The 16,415-nt window shown below is 34.1% G+C and overlaps 1 protein-coding gene across 4 annotated transcripts in view; it reads left to right on the forward strand.

The window, feature by feature from the left end:
* nuf (rab11 family-interacting protein nuf) overlaps positions 1 to 16,415 on the forward strand; it is a 220,132-nt gene that overhangs the window by 25,622 nt on the left and 178,095 nt on the right. For all 4 annotated transcript variants that reach the window (XM_089633096.1, XM_089633099.1, XM_089633098.1 and 1 more), the window contains exon 2: positions 6,047 to 6,081. The gene's annotated coding sequence lies outside the window, so the exon portion shown is untranslated. The remainder of the gene's footprint in view (positions 1 to 6,046; positions 6,082 to 16,415) is intronic.

The following is a 16,415-nucleotide window of genomic DNA, read 5'->3' on the forward strand; positions in this document are numbered from 1 at the left end:
GAAATTATACTTTTTTATCTTGATTATTCCAGATCTCGGAGAAGGTGGTGCAATAATCCCACGTGTTCCACATAATATTCTACCATATATCAGAGTTAAAATAAAAATGTAGGAAGATAATTATAATACAGTAAAAAAATAAAATAAAGTTAAAGTTTTAGATCTATGACTTCAGCAATTGACTCCATCGATTGTAAATGGGACCCTGCCAGAAGTGGGATGCTGCCATCACAAGAGCGTTTTCGCTCGTGGCTGGTCGGATCTATTTTTTAACTGGTGATCCGTTTTCTGATTAGGGATCTGAATCTGGGAACGTGTCTTTCTTTGACCATCCCAGTGGCACTGAAATCCGCAGTACCGGGACAACCCAAAAAGCATGCCGTACGAGTTGGTGTATTGTACTGCCATTCTTTTTAGAGACGCTTTATTATTTTATGTTTTATTTATGTTTATGCTTTATCATTTGTGTTTTTTGTGCCAATTCCTACTGGACAAGACACGGACCTATAAAGCCCTGGACGGAGCAATTCGACAACAATTTGAAGCCGCGGGGTGAAGGGGGAAGATGTATAGAAATGCCAAATCCTACTTAATTTTTTCCCATTTTCCTCAACATATACTAAAAAAAATCATAAGCCGAAATAACTGCTTTAACAACACAATAATAATTGTTCATTATGCACCACTTTGCTCACAAATCAGTTCAAAAGTTAGTCATCCAAGATGGCTGCCAGGCAATTTCGCCTCACCCTAGATTTGGCCTCAATGCCATTCACACAAAATCGCTCTTTCCAGGTCTTTTTATGTCCATGGGACAAGAGTCCCAACTGTTCGAAGCCAGTGAGAATATGAAATCTCCAAAAATGGAGGCTGCCAATTATTATTGATATATGTATGTTGTGAGGCTCAGGATTTGGGAAGGGAAGGATATGGGAAAGAGGACGATAGGGAAGTGCCTGGATAGATTCGGTCACCAAACACGGCTAATACCATTTCACGCAACTTTCAGCAAATTACCACGCAATGTTTCGATTCTGAAAGGCAGTCTTTCACTAGGACGATACTGAGAGTGCACCACTCTAATTTCCATATGGAAACTGTATCTGTACCCAAAAGAAAACTTTGCTTTACACAATAATTATTTTCATGCTTACTATTTCATAGTTGCCATTGGAGAAGAAATAGTATCCTTTGGACGGTACTAAATCGTCAAAAAATGGCAACACCTCTATATAACCGTATATTTATTATCACATGGAAGCATCTGTCATTTGCATTTGCGTTGCCTCAAAAAACCATAAAAAGTACAAAAAATACCGAACAGTAATAAAAACAGCAATATTACGAACCCTCGTCCCACGCATTAGCACAAGATTTATCCCGTCCTCGGTGACAAAGTAGAATGGACCAGCTGTTGCCAAATAATGCGATATGAAGAGTTATGCACTGTCTTTTTGCATACCTTACCGCTGTCTCCGCACTCTGCAATAGTGAAATATTTTATTTTTTGACAAATAGAACACCATTTCCAATTTAGTGATAAATATGTCACAAAAGCTTGGAAACTGACGAATATTTTGCATATTTTTCAGATCTTTAACCCCTAATTTATTTTTACGCTGAGATTTTAAAAGTGCGTCATTTTTATGTAATCTTCAAATAAAATTCAGTGGATTTAAGAGCGAACTCAAAAGTAATACGTCTCGTTACAAAAAAATCGTGCAGGAACATGAATTATCAATAATTTTGTTATCTGTATAATCGGTAATATTTTTGAACTTTTGTAAGAATTGGAATCTTCGGCACATTTTGTGTCTTTTTTCCTTAATAATAATAATTTATTTATTTATTAATTAACGCCCTTTTTCGGGGCTTTTACATATGAATATCAAGAAATACACATTATTTATTGTACATAACTGAATTGCTTCCTTAACAACATTTTATATTTGCTTAAAGATAAATTGAAGATGTCCAATGACTTGGTATAATTGTTTCCCTGCATTAGTATTCTGGGCAAAGAGGAATACATATGGTACCTAGTCCCAGAATTTCTAATAATAATAATATTTCGATGATTTGTATAGCGCCGTTTTTGTGCAAAATTCCTTCTCGATAGTATATACAATGTCTCTGACTGTGAAATGTTTCTGACCATCCATATAGGTATACGTACATGGTCAATGTTTCTGATTTTGTGTATAGCAATAGTTCAACGCATTTGCGCACTATTGCATGTAATATTTTACATTTCATAAAAGTGACTTTAGGTAAGGACTAAACCTTCTAGCTCTGATTTGCAATTTGGGTGTTGATTTCTACTGTTATATTACGATATTATGATTGTCCGAAATTATACGTATTAAGTAAGTTCTGTCGAGTCTGTATCATTCTTAAATCATGCGAGATAGCAATGGTTCTTCTCTGCCTACCTCTGCAGAGGTTAACGTGATTGTTAGTTAGTTTTTGTTTCTGATATTACCTGACAATTTCGACAAAAATCTGTACCTGTCGTAGGCCGGTTTCATAAATAAATGATCTTTTCCTTAATTTCGACAATTTCTCCACGAAAACACTCGCTTTCATCTCTCGCCCATCAATCTCTTTGGTCGTTATGCCTCAGCTCCCTTCTAGATTAGATGATAGCATTTAAATAATAATTCATAACCATAATGTTTTAATCATTAAAGTTTTAAGACAATTTCTCTAGAGTTTGTAGTTTCTCACGCCTAGCGTTCTGGTTTTGGTGAGTTAGTTGGCCGGTTGACTGAATGTTCATAGAAAGGTGCGGGCGCTAGGAAAAGCTTCACGGTGTGTGGTTCATGTGCATTGTTCACAACACATTTTTTTAAATTCTTACATAATTTTAATTTGCTCTCCATAAGAAATGATTTTGAGCTCTATTTCCTGATTTATATTTGTATTCCGAATTGTTGTCATGTTTATAGTTCGATGTCATGTGTAGGTACCTATGTTCGTTTGCTAAACTATTTTTACCGAGGAATTGGCGAGTTTTGTGAAATTCAAAAACCTTTATTGTACAAAATACTTACAGTTTCATCCTATTTCTTACAACTAACCCAATTTTAAAAAGGTCTTTATGTCTAGTGTTGGCACTCTTATATTGACTAGACAGTGGAGCTCCGAATTTATAATTATTACATTTTTTAATATTTTAAAATAAGACATTTATCGCTTGCATCGACTTTTATACACTATTTTTTTAAATTTACACCAAATTTCTAAAGAATCTCAAAAAACATTGCACGCAATATCGGTAGATAGGCTCCTACGTATCCGCCCATCTGTTCTGACATTTTTGACTCGTAATTAACTTTTTGGCGGTAGATATATAAATATCGCGTCAGTTGTCTGAACATACGGCCGCCTCCTTATTGCCATCATTATTTCTTTCATTTAACCACCAAAATCTTCAAAATAAGCTTTTATTCTTTGTTATTTACAACAGACCACCAAACCTGTTAAGAATGCTTTTTATTGTGTTTTTTACATTAAAATCCGCCATGTGCAGTTGATTCGTTGTTCCCTTTTCCGGCAGATGGCGGCTCTTTCCCTCGGGGATGTTGCGGGTGTTCTTAATTCAAAAAGTAGCTTTGAATTTCAGTAGTTAGGTAGTTACCCAATCCTCGTCATCCCAGCTTCCGGACTTCCTTCCGTTTGTCTATCCGGTTTTAATAAAAGAGAACAGCTGCCCTGACTGGTCTAATTTTAAAGCACCCAGCTGCGACTAAGGGAAGCTGGGAACTGTTGTACTTGTGAAGTATTTCGAGAACACGTGCTCAATATCTCAAGTAGGTAACTACTCATTAGCTTTAAAGTGTTATGGCTGTTGAAAGAAATATCGCCTTGAGAGCATCGTTTGAATTTTAAAAATTCTAGTCGACACTTCCTAAAATAAGTAGTCATCTAATAGGCATGGTTTCACATGTATAATAGGCCTCAACTCGTACAAAATGTGTTACTCTTGCAGGGAAGATTAATTTACTGTACCTCTATGTTTGGTGTTAAATAATTACAGTGTTGCGCCCTTGAGGTAATTTTTCGCAAAAACAGCGCTATAGAAATGATCAAATAATTATTATTGTGAGGAGAGCCACTGTTCCACTGATTTTGGGCAGTTGGAACTCTAGTATGTTCGCAACAATAGTATTTTCTTCTATATGTAACATTTTAATGTGTGCCCATTTCTCCAGTAGGTTGATTATTTGTCAAATGTATCATTCAATCTGTCGCTTTTCAGTTTGAAACGAATCCGAGACAACGTTCAATTAATTTATTATCTGTATCTGATTTTTAAATACGTACCTACTTCTGTTTAAAGTCTCTCTAGAGTCGTCTAGTATTTCTTCATTACATATGTGGCACATTATCATTTTTAGGTGACTAGGATAACCGACGATTTGATCGTAAGCAAAAAGATCGTAATTATAATTTGATCGTAAAATCCTATTTTACGTAAAATTAAAAATAATTAAATAAGAAAATGGTGTTAAATACTTGATCTTATAATGATCGTAATTACAATTTGATTTTAATTTAACTTTTAAAAGATTGCATTGTTCAGTATTCAGTCTACTGTACATCATCTCATAAAATAAATGATTATACGTAACATCAAATCTTTCAGACACTAGTATTTTATTACAACCATTTGCTTACTATTTGCCTACCATCATTTTGCGTTGATCATTTGAGAGTTACGATCATTTAAGAGTACGATCATTTGATTACGACCATTTTGTATACGGACATTTTGTATACGATCATTTTGTTTTCGGTAATTTTACCTTAACCCGTGTTGTGGTTATGTTGTCAAGAATGACAAACTAATGTTTCAAGAGGATTGAAAGCGATTATTTTGAGACCATTAAGTCACACTCTTTTATACATGTTTATTTTATTAAAATTCTTGTTTAGTTCTCAAATTTAAAAAAAAGTATTTTTTTAGGTTTTAGTGGAATAAGTATTTTGTCACCAAGAGAGGCGATAATAATAATAATTATATAACGCAGTGTAGTGTCATTTTACTTCATGTGCGCTTTACTATAACTAACTTAAAAACGGTAATTTAGTATTAGTGGTCATGTTCTTAAAATTATTCCTACAGTGCGCTTTACCCAATACAGATCTAATAATATAACACTAAATGTACAGTTTATACAAAGCAATGACAAAACAAAGAATAACAATAACAGCAGGACAGGAAAAAAACAAGAACAATAAAAATAAAAGATAATATAAAACAGGAGGCAGTTTGTGCTCAGAAATGAGAATCTTCTGAGTAAACATTTAAAAAGGTATAATAAGGAGGCAACCGAAACCAAACAATTACCGGAAGTTTGAGAATATGGCTAATTATAAAATATTGAAAAGAAGTTAAGATTAATGAATGGTAGGATTTTTAAAATAATTTTGTTTTTAAAGCCCGTTTAAATTCAGCCAAATTATGGAGATTAGTAAGAGCTGAGGGAAGTTTATTCCAAATGAGCGGGCCAGTTACAAGAAAAGAGCGATCATAGTAAACGGCTCGATTTGACCCAGAAAGTTCGATTAGACGATTACTATTATGTAGATCTGCTGACCTTAGAGTAAGCTGTCTATTGCTTAAGTTTTGTCGGACACAGTTCCGTTCTGGTGCCATTCCTTGCAATGCTTTGAAGGTCACTAAGCAGATCTTAAACTCAATTCTTTCAGGGCATCGAAGCCAGTGAAGGCGATCCCCTAGTAGGATTGTACGTTCAAAAAATCATTCTCGCCGCAGCATTAAAAACTTCTATTGATTTGTTTCTGAGGTAGGCCGGCATATGCACTATTGCAACAGTCCATACCTACGACCATTCGACGACGAACGAATTTATGAGTGAATGCTTCATCAGAGGCAAGACATCTCCTGATTGATTTTATCTGCCTTAGATGGAAAAAGCCAGAACTCACAGCTTTTGAAATTTGCGATTAGAATCCCTAGCAGGCGGTTGGTTGCTTGCAAATATTATTTTGAACTAATATTGAATTTTATCTGTTTCAGATTGGAAGAATCAATCCAAAACGACACTATTAGAGGTAAGCTTGTTTCATTTAGCTGATGTTAAATTATAATGCCTTGTAAAACCAAGTAAAATATTTTGACTTTTAGGGTGTTTTACAGTTTTACACGATGCTACTTTTCTTCCAGTTTCCGTAAATGGGTCGTCTTTTCATAAATTTCATGGTAAAGTCGGATCTCCTGCGACAAAATGTTTTCAAAACATCCGAAAAAAAACAAAAACATTGGGTCGGGGCCATAATGTTTTTTTGTCGGAAAACAAAAACGTTGTAGCACTGTACCAATGTTTTTATGGATGTTTTGAAAACATAATGCCTCGGGAGACGCGCCTTGAGATAAATAGTATTTGACACCTTCTGTCATTGTTTTACTTAACTATATTATGTTGATTGTTGAGCGTCTATTTCGTTATATTTAAAATATTGATAAAAAGATGATGTTCTAAGGACGGGTTGTGTCGGAGAATTTGAACAATTCATCAAATTTCAACGTTCATTTTCGGGTTCTGTGAAAGCAAAAAAACTGTTTTGTCAAAACTGAAATAAAAACAGAACTAGAAAAAATCTTTCACAAAACTTGAAAATGAACGTTGAAATTTGATGAATTGTTCAGATTCTCCAACCCGTCCTAAGAGTTGTTGACGGCAAAGGCAAATGACAGAGACTCTCATGGTTTTGTTCAAAGTGTTTTTTGACGATTTAGTTACCGCCCCAAAACAATAAAATCGTCAGTATAAAAATAATGATAGTGTAAAACAAAGATTTTCATTCGGGTCCCCATATAGTTTCCATATGGGGATCAGTACATCTTTATTATCTTTACATAGGCCCTGAGGGAAATTATTTTCTTCAGGGCCTCCTGTGTGGAGTTAATATAAAAAAAAATTAAAAAAAGTATGAAAAAAATCATCGTGTAAAACGCCCATTAGTTCATACGCGTGAAGAGTGCCAACTACTAATTCATAAACACAAATAATAATAAAATTAATAATTCAAAATACCTGGATTATTTTGGACTTTTGAAGCTGTTATTTAGATTTCGGAGAGGATACCTAAAATTTGTTTGCTTCAAAACTCTGCTTGAATTTGATTTAAAATTAAGTCCTAAAAATAACTTTGGAGGTGTGTAAATTATTGCCAATTTAGGTGGATTGTTGGCTGGACGATTCTGCGGTTCTCCAATCCGCAGAATCCAAGGTTGCATGGTTACTCTCGGTGTGTAAAATCATAATTCAAATATTTTAAATTTAGTTTTGTAGAGGGGATTTAGGGCTTAACCGGCGGCTGAGAAGTCTGGAGAGAGAATGAATTATTTGCCGCGCGAGGCGTCTGGTTTATAATGATACAAGTCTCACTCACTAGAAAGGTAAACATTATTATCATATTTAGGGGATGTAAACTCCCTATAATTTACCCTACACTAAACCCAATTTTGTAACTCAAATCGTATTATGGAATGTACAGGTCAAACTGTACCCAATGATACATCGATTAGATAGAGAAGATAATTACCGCGACTGGTTAGTATTCAATTACTAGGCCTTGGCTATTGAATGTATTACTTGAAGAGAAAAATCAATATTATGTTTGTAGGAAATATTTCTAAATTTAGACATTATTTGTATGTTTATAAATAAACGTTTCCATTTTCTATGTTTCCACTCTGTTTGAATATTGATCCCCAGTTAGACCTGAATGCTATTATAGTCTTCAATGACATTTATATCGGTCGATTTGTGACGTCAACCTTGAAACTAGAATCTAATCGAATGGTACATAGTTATGCATTTATTGTGCCGCCAGATCTGGTCACAAAACACGGCCAAAAGCAACCATTCAATTCTGAATGGTGGTCTCACACCAGAGTGATACTGAGAGTATCTTCCACTCTGGGATGTACCGCAAATATACTAGGTATATATTATTTTAAAAGTGAAAATTATGAAATAACACAAAATAATCAAATAAAATTTACTTGTGCATCCCGGAATTTCAACCCGCGATCTCCAGCTTGCGGAGGCCTTTGTCTAGGGCAGTGATGGGCAAAGTACGGCCCGCGGGCCAAGTCCGGCCCGCCAGGCTAGTCAATCCGGCCCGCGACATTGTTTTGAATAACCCTACCACAACTTACCAATTGAACAAAATGTATTTTCTACGTAGATAGAATAGAATACTTAACGGTTTCCTTCTCATTGTGTTTTAAGTACGGTATTATTGCATCTAATATTAGTTTGCACACAACCTCGCGCTTTGCAGATCGGTAGCATGGCGATGTGAAGTGCAATGCGTCTGTTGCTCGGCTAAGTTCGGGACGAATCGGGCGCTACCATTGACTGACCACCATTTAGCTTCACTACTGCGAATCAGCTCACCCCAGTTTTTACCAGATTATGATAAACTTTTAGAAGCTCAGCCACAGTTTCATCTGTCAGATACGCCTTCATACTCTTCTAAAGAATAATCAATTTTTGTTTTTAGCATATAATGTACTCAATATTATGCATGATGTAAAAATTAAAAAATAAAGTACTTATATCACTTATAAAAAATTATTTTATTAATTTTTTTTTCCGGCCCGCTTAGATAATTTTTTATTTTATCTGGGCCTTTCCTTAAAAAGTTTGCCCATCTCTGGTCTAGGGGTAAGGCTCTGGACTAGCAAGTTGAATAATATTATTATTGAATATATAAAAGAAAAATGGAGTTCTACCAATTAATCTTCATAATAATGAAACAAGGTATATAATTGATTAAAGCAGGATGTAATCCCGTTGGAAGGCCTTTTTCGTAGTACATTTAGTAGTATTTATGAAATCATTGTGCGTTTAGCGTTTCGCAGCACACACTTGTTAGTTCTAACGCCCTGGGAAGATTGCAGTAAATCCACCATCCATATTCTCACGGCTCGCGGCATAATGAACCCGGCCGGAAGAGAGTCATCACGCCCAGGCTTTGGAATTTTATCGCGTTATTATCATGTTGTGTTGCGGAAAAAAACATGGCTTAGGGCTTAGACTTTATACAAGGTGTCCGGGGGTAAAATGCGCTAACTTCGAGGGGGTTATTTTACATGATTTTAGAAGTAAAAAAGATAAATAAGTTTAATGTTTTAAGGTCGTTTTTAGGTAAACAAGTTAAAAATTTTGTGTATAGGAAAATAAATATGTATGTATTCTTCTATGGAAAAATATTTTTGTTTGTAAAATAAACATGAATTTAGCAAAAAGTTATTTACCTTTTTTACTTCTACCATCATGTAGAATCACTTCCCGAAGTTAGCACACTTTTCCCCCGGACATCCTTCATACTATCCAAGCTTCCTCGGGTCATTTCGGACCCTTGTCTTGTATAATGTTGTGGGTTTTGTTTGGTAACTATGCGTTTGAAGAACGTGTCACGATTGTATGTAATAATTACCAAGTTCTGTTAGATATATTAGTTATGCGCGTGCCACCTATTGTTTCTCCTTACGGAGGCATTGTCTAACTACCAAGACCACAAGAACGAGAAGTGACAATGTACGAGTACATTTGTACACAGCCGTCTCCTTTAGTGGGTTAACATCTCCTAACAGTGTGGCTGTTAATTAGATACCGCTTTCTTCTTGTTAGTTTCACCTTTTCATCTGTTCAGTCTTGTCATTGCTAAATAATACTTTATTCACAGATTCTGAGACTTTTTACATTAGCTCCACACTTTTTTTTAAAAAGTGAAACTGCACGAGAGTCTCAACAACTAAGCATACATTTTGATAATCGATAATCATTCATGTTTGGCATAGTTGACAAATAAGTCATTATCAACAATATTTTATTTTTCTTACCTTTTGTACTTGTTTTTTATATTTTATTATTTTTAATTAACTTAACTTTATATTTAACTTTACACTTTACACAGTAAATTAAACTTTTTACTTTATACTTAACTTTATATTTAACTTTACACTTTACACAGTAAATTAAACTTTTTACTTTATACTTAACTTTAGGTATATTTAACGTCTACACTTTATACCTCGTATTATACTTTTAACTTTGTACTGTATAGTTACCTTGTACTTTTAACTATATTTGAGTCAATTGGTATCAAAACTGGTCAACTCCACTTTAGGTGAATTTTCAGGAAACACCAAAACAAGTGCTGGATTTGACTATTTTTCATACCACAGCCGCTTTTTAAACCGGTTTCTCTTACAAAATATGCGGATATGACTGCTTTTGAAAGATAAGAACTGTTCTTTTGTTAATAATGAACACAGTTCAATACTTAGTTTATTTTTTTTAAATTTTGGATCTGACCAGTTTTGATACCAAAGAACTCATTTCTGTTTTACGTTAATGGCACATCTCGTGCCGTTTGTATTTAAATAAATAATAAAAACTGCTCCAAACCATCTGGAGCCAGTAAGACTATAGCATCCCCAATTTTTGTTGCTTTTCATGGGTTATGCCTAAATACTATAAAGAATAAGTTTTAGACGTATTGTAAATTGTCCTTAATGTCACAGAAATAAATTGTTAAAAGGTTTATACTAGAAATACATTTTTTACTTTTTTACAACTAAATAAAAACAAACAAATAAAATTATGGTATATTGTGAGGCTGAAGGTAGTTGGGGGGAGGACCTGGCTATACATATCTGGGACCGAAATTATATAATAAAATCCGCCAAGAATTAAATATTGAAACATGCAAAATATCCTTCATCGGTTCAATAATAACTAAATGGTTGATTGGCTTGGGAGGGTGGAGTCTGAAAAACTATTAAATAGTGGTACTTAAAATCTTACATGATTTACTATTAATGACTCATTTTGTAAAAACTTAATATATACTCAATTTTGATAAAAAAAATAACAACACTTTTATTTTACAGAATAAATTTTAACGGCATTTGGATCCTTAGAACGGGCAATCTGCCTAGCTAGAAACTAATATCGACCTACAATTCATAATAACACTTGTACTTATTTTTAATATATTTATACAGTTATTGCATTATTGCTATCTTGTTATTTTTGCTAGAAAAAAAAAATACAGATCTAGTCACCAAACAAAGCCAAAGCCATTTCAAGCAACGTTTCAATTCTGAATGGTGGTCTCACACCAGGGCGGTGATGAGAGTATTATCCAATCTGGAACGTGCTGTAAATATATTAAATATTATTTTAAATGAGTAGATTGTGAAATAGCACAAATTAATCAAATATAATTTACTTGCACACCTCGGGATTTGAACCCGCGACCTCCTGCTTGCTAGTCTAGAGCCTTATCCCTCGACCACATAGGCCGTCATTACTCTTATATTAACGATTACTGATGGATTAATAATGGATTTCGGATAAAGTTGAAAAGTTTTTGCTATTAGCATTCTTTCTAAATAATATGAAAGACAACTGCACCATTAGGCGGTGTGAACCACATCATTATTCGTTAACATGTAGATTTCTTACACCTGCAGTATGCGCATGACTTGACAAATCATTTTGGCCATAAACATCATTTTCTCCCACGACCGCTGACTGACTGATTACTTAGGCCCCATGATGATTCGTAGATAATCAGTTTTTTTGTATCATTTAACTAAAAAGTTTACGTGCGTTGTTTGCCACTGTTGTAATGAACATAATTTTATAGTCTTTCAACGAGAAACCGACCATCATCTTACGTTGCATTTTTTTATTCTCGATTGAATCGAAACTTCATTTTAACTCTCAGTTGTCTGTCATTATCTTCACTCCATTGAAATTGGCGGAAGTTTTTTTTTCAAATAAGCGTATTTCTTTGAAATACCTTAACGATTACCCAAGGTCTTTGGTGTCATTGTTTTGACAATTTAATCACCTGGACTGTTCTGTAATGGCGAAATTCAATTAACTGCCTGATTTTTAAGTATGGACATTATATTGTTGTGTACTATATACTATATATTATACTGTTGACTACTGGTCCTGGCGATGTGATTTTAAAGGTGACAAGTCAGAAAGAAAAAAATCCTATTCAGAATCATCAACAACGTTGTTGACAATGGATAATGGATACAGTCTAGAAAACATTAATTTACACTTTTCAGTACGAAACACACGCTCAAATCAACTATTCCAAATTCCACACTCAAAACTAATTGGTACACAAAATACAATAACATCTTTTCAGACACCAATCCTCTCTTCTCTTTGGCCAAAAACTTCTGGTACCAGTTGGCCTTGTCAAACTATTCTTCCAACGCAACATTTTGTCAGACGATGTCAATTATTAGCTGATGGCCCATTTATTATCTGTAGTAAGCGTTCAAGTATGGTTTGAAAGGGAGTATGTAAATACGAATGTGCGAGCGCGCTAATATTAAAAGACGATAGTAATTAAGCGAAAATGGTGAAAATATTTAATAAAAACCGACTCGTTTTAAATAGAGCAAAAATCTCTCGACAAATGATTTAGTTGCATTTAAAGATACACTGTGATTTTTTTCATGCTTATAACATATTAAATAGCAGAACCAATATTATCAAAAAATTTTGTAGCTTAATTCTATTTTTTTATATCGAGGTATTTTCATATAATTAACGTTTCGGCATAAAAAATGTATAGAAATTATCCTAAAAAAATAATATTTTCTTTGGAACTTAAAACTTATAGAGTTAACGAGAAACTTTTTACAAATCTGTAGAAATTGGGTATGCGGGGGTTTAATTGCAAACTGTTTTCTTTCCTGCACATTAAAATGTAACAAAGCGTTTGTAACGTTGCAATTTTATTATTTATTTATATTATAACAAAAACATGTAGTATACATAATAATTTAGTGGAACACTAATCATGAATTACAATTTGCTATTTAAATTATATAGAACCCACGCATAAGAATACTATTATGCTAATATTCAGCCATTTTATTATAGCCTTCTTGTATTATTTATAATCAAACCATTACCTGCGTCTGGTGCTTACGTGGATTTTCGTGTGATAGTTATTATCGTATGCCTCTCACGGATGCGACGCAAAAACAATTTACGGGACTCGGAAATACAATATGTATGGCATTAGTACGAGTATAACAATAATTATTGTATTTTAATTAAAAAAACACTCTTTGTAATACATCACTTTTTATTTGAATTAATAATGACACCCCAAAGTGTTTGCTGCTTTCGAAAAAATTATTGTATTATTCACAAGGTTTGCATTTGACATTTGTCGTATTCTAAATGACTCCTTCAATAGTCCTCTGGTATTATAACAGGCCTTGCTTTGCCGCTGCGGAGCGGTTGAATCTCAATTGCTAATGACATTATATAGTTTAATTTCATTCGGCTAGTATGGGAATTGGCTTACCACGTACCATTTCGTTCTCTCGCTTTAAACCGCTCTCAAAAAAGTCATTGTCGCCGGCGTTGTCTTCCAAATCTTCACCGGAATAACGAAGAAGCCTGAAAACTAAAAAATATATGTATTTATATTCAACAAGTATTTGAAAGTGGAGGTTCGTTATTAAATGGCTATTTGCTAATGCTAACAATATCCTGAAAGGAATACATGACCATCTCTCGTCTACCACTTCTAAGTCAATGATGGATTGTGAATTTTATTATTGCTGATATTTATATCAAGAGAAACGAGAGATTCAAGAAAACCACGCTGTCTCCACGTTCCACTCCAAATAACCAAAAAAGAGACCTTCTTTTCACCAAAAACTAGACGAATTTGGTTAGATGAACAGAGGCAGAGGCATGCCAATTAGGCACAGATTAACTGTAAGATATTGGAAACTACAACGTAATTAAATAACTTTACATACGTTTAGAAAACATAGTCGAAAATCAGTTTTACAGTATCAAAATAACCCTCGAATAAATTTGTTGTAATTATTTAATTTTATGTGATTATTATTGTATTACAGTATTGACTTAAAATATGGAAATCGCACCACTTAACTCCCACTTGCCAAATTAAAATTGTTTATAGTATTATTATATGCTTATATTATAATAAAACACTATACATTTGCATCAAATCAAATAATGTCCCGCCTACTAATAAAAGTTGATGATTATTTCCTTGTTGGTTTTGCACGTTTGATATTTATAATTACCGACTTTCCCCTGCATGTCCATTGCCCTGTGGGTGGAATTTGGTGAGTCTCTAAACACCGGTGGACATCCTCATTTATAGGCTAATATAATTATGTGGTCTATTTTTAGCATTACACTTTTGAATGTGAGTAAAGCTTGTAGTGTAATCGATTCCAGTTTGCTAGAATTCGAAGTAAAACGAATACCATTCAAAAGAAGATCACTCGTAACCATCACTCATCACTCATTACTCATTACTCTCTTTTTTAAATACATCTATTTGAATTTCACTTTTGTTTTCTGGAATGAATGAATGCGAATCTTGGAAGCGGATATTAACATTAACCAACTTAGGCGATAACTCACAAAAGCGGCGCTATAAAAATTGTCCAATATTATTATTATTATAACTTCCCAACATCCAATCGAGCTGAAACTTGGCGGATAGACTCGTTTTCGATGACAATGCATTTTATTAACTTTTGGTGGCAATCACATACACACACGTAGGTATACACGCATTTTATTAACTTGGCAACTTGGTGGCAATCACATACACACACGTAGGTATACACGCATTTTTCTGAAATTGGATGACATTTCAGCAGTTAATATACGAAAGAAATGTCGATCCCACCCGATCGGCTTTTGGCAAGGTTGGTAGAGTTATCGACCCCAGTTCCTGAGTAGGAAGGTTCAATACTCTGTGAAAAAATTTTTTTTATTTATTTTTAAAGTTTTATAAGTCTTTTAAAAATAGATTTATTGTAGTAAAGAACTTTGTTTTTAGGGATTAATTTTTTAATATAATTTGGGTGTAATTATTATGAAATGGTCTATTGTTGACAAGTATTGGTATTATTGCATATCGGTACCAACTACCAACCATTTCAGTTATAAAATATTGTTAGTTCTGTGTACGTACATAATGTTCATATTGTTGAATAAACATCATAACACATTTATTTATCACAGCATTATTTTAGTTCAGAAAATTGTTCAAAAACATTTCACAGATATTATGCACTAAATCGCACTGCTGGTAATCAATTTTCTTTCTCACCAAAATTGGGCATTTCTCCAAATCGTAACTTGTAACCAGCCACTGTAGTCCGACTGTAAAGGCAGGTAGTTGATATTTTTCAATATTATAAAAACATTGTGAAAACCGTTTGGAAATTTCAGATAGTTTCATTTGCTTTCGAATGACTCTTGTAAGCTCAAAGCCAGTGGAACTATGGCATCTTAAATATTAGAATGTTGTGAGGTGGACGGTATTTGGGGAAGGGAAGGAGATATAATCTAGGAGGATTGGCAGAAACTGGCTTCTTCAAATCAGGGCATTATAAATACCTTTACTTACAGCAAAATAATAATGATAATTGGATAATTTGTATAGCGCCTTTTTTGTGAAAAATCACCTTGTGTAAACAATGCAATTCCAAAAATAACCCATTCTTGACAATTTTTTTGAAGCATATAATTTTACTTGTTCCTCACCATAGAACAGATAGATATCTTGCCTATTGTACAAGTGAGGTGAACGTCATAATAACTTAAAACCAAATTTACATTAGTAAATTAATATACATTTAATAAAAAATAATAATTTTAGTATTTTTTGTCGCTTTTCACCTGACGTGATGTGCTGGTGTCAAGTTGTTGATAAAATAATACGCGGCATTATCAGTTAAACGATGCGACCTAGCATTGGACTTCAAAGACCGTATTGCTTTTCATTGTTCCAAAACGGAAGATCAACGTACTCAATTTAATTTTATTGGGCACTTGAGTCCTTAGGATGATTTGTATCAACAACAGGGCGAGTGTCGGGTGTCTAGTTGCGGAATGGTTTGATCTTGAATTCACACCTTTCCTCTCTCGGGGGCGGACGAGAGAGAGATCACCCAACCAACCATGGAATGTAGGCCGCCGTGTACAGCCGGGCTATGCCAGACCTGAAGATGCGTGCGGTATGCAAATGAAACGTGCGGATTAAATCTGCATTGTACCTACACCGTACCAGTACAAGTATTTATGATGTACCTGTACAGGTACGGTGGCGTTTCGCATCGCTTCGGGGGATAGTGGCAAAAGCTACCTGTGTGACCACTCATGCGAGGTACTTCTTACATCGTTTGTGTATTTTTCTCACTTTCTGAATACATATCGGGCTGTGAAACGGTAAAAAGAAAAACATTAACACTATAATTTTGCTACACTAAAATTGTCTATATTTTTTTTTAAATTGGGATAAGCTTGGCTTGTGATAAAAATCGT

Source organism: Hesperophylax consimilis, chromosome 7 (assembly GCF_061612785.1).
Source record: "Hesperophylax consimilis isolate HC1 chromosome 7, BYU_Hcon_1.0, whole genome shotgun sequence".
Lineage (NCBI taxonomy): Eukaryota > Metazoa > Arthropoda > Insecta > Trichoptera > Limnephilidae > Hesperophylax > Hesperophylax consimilis.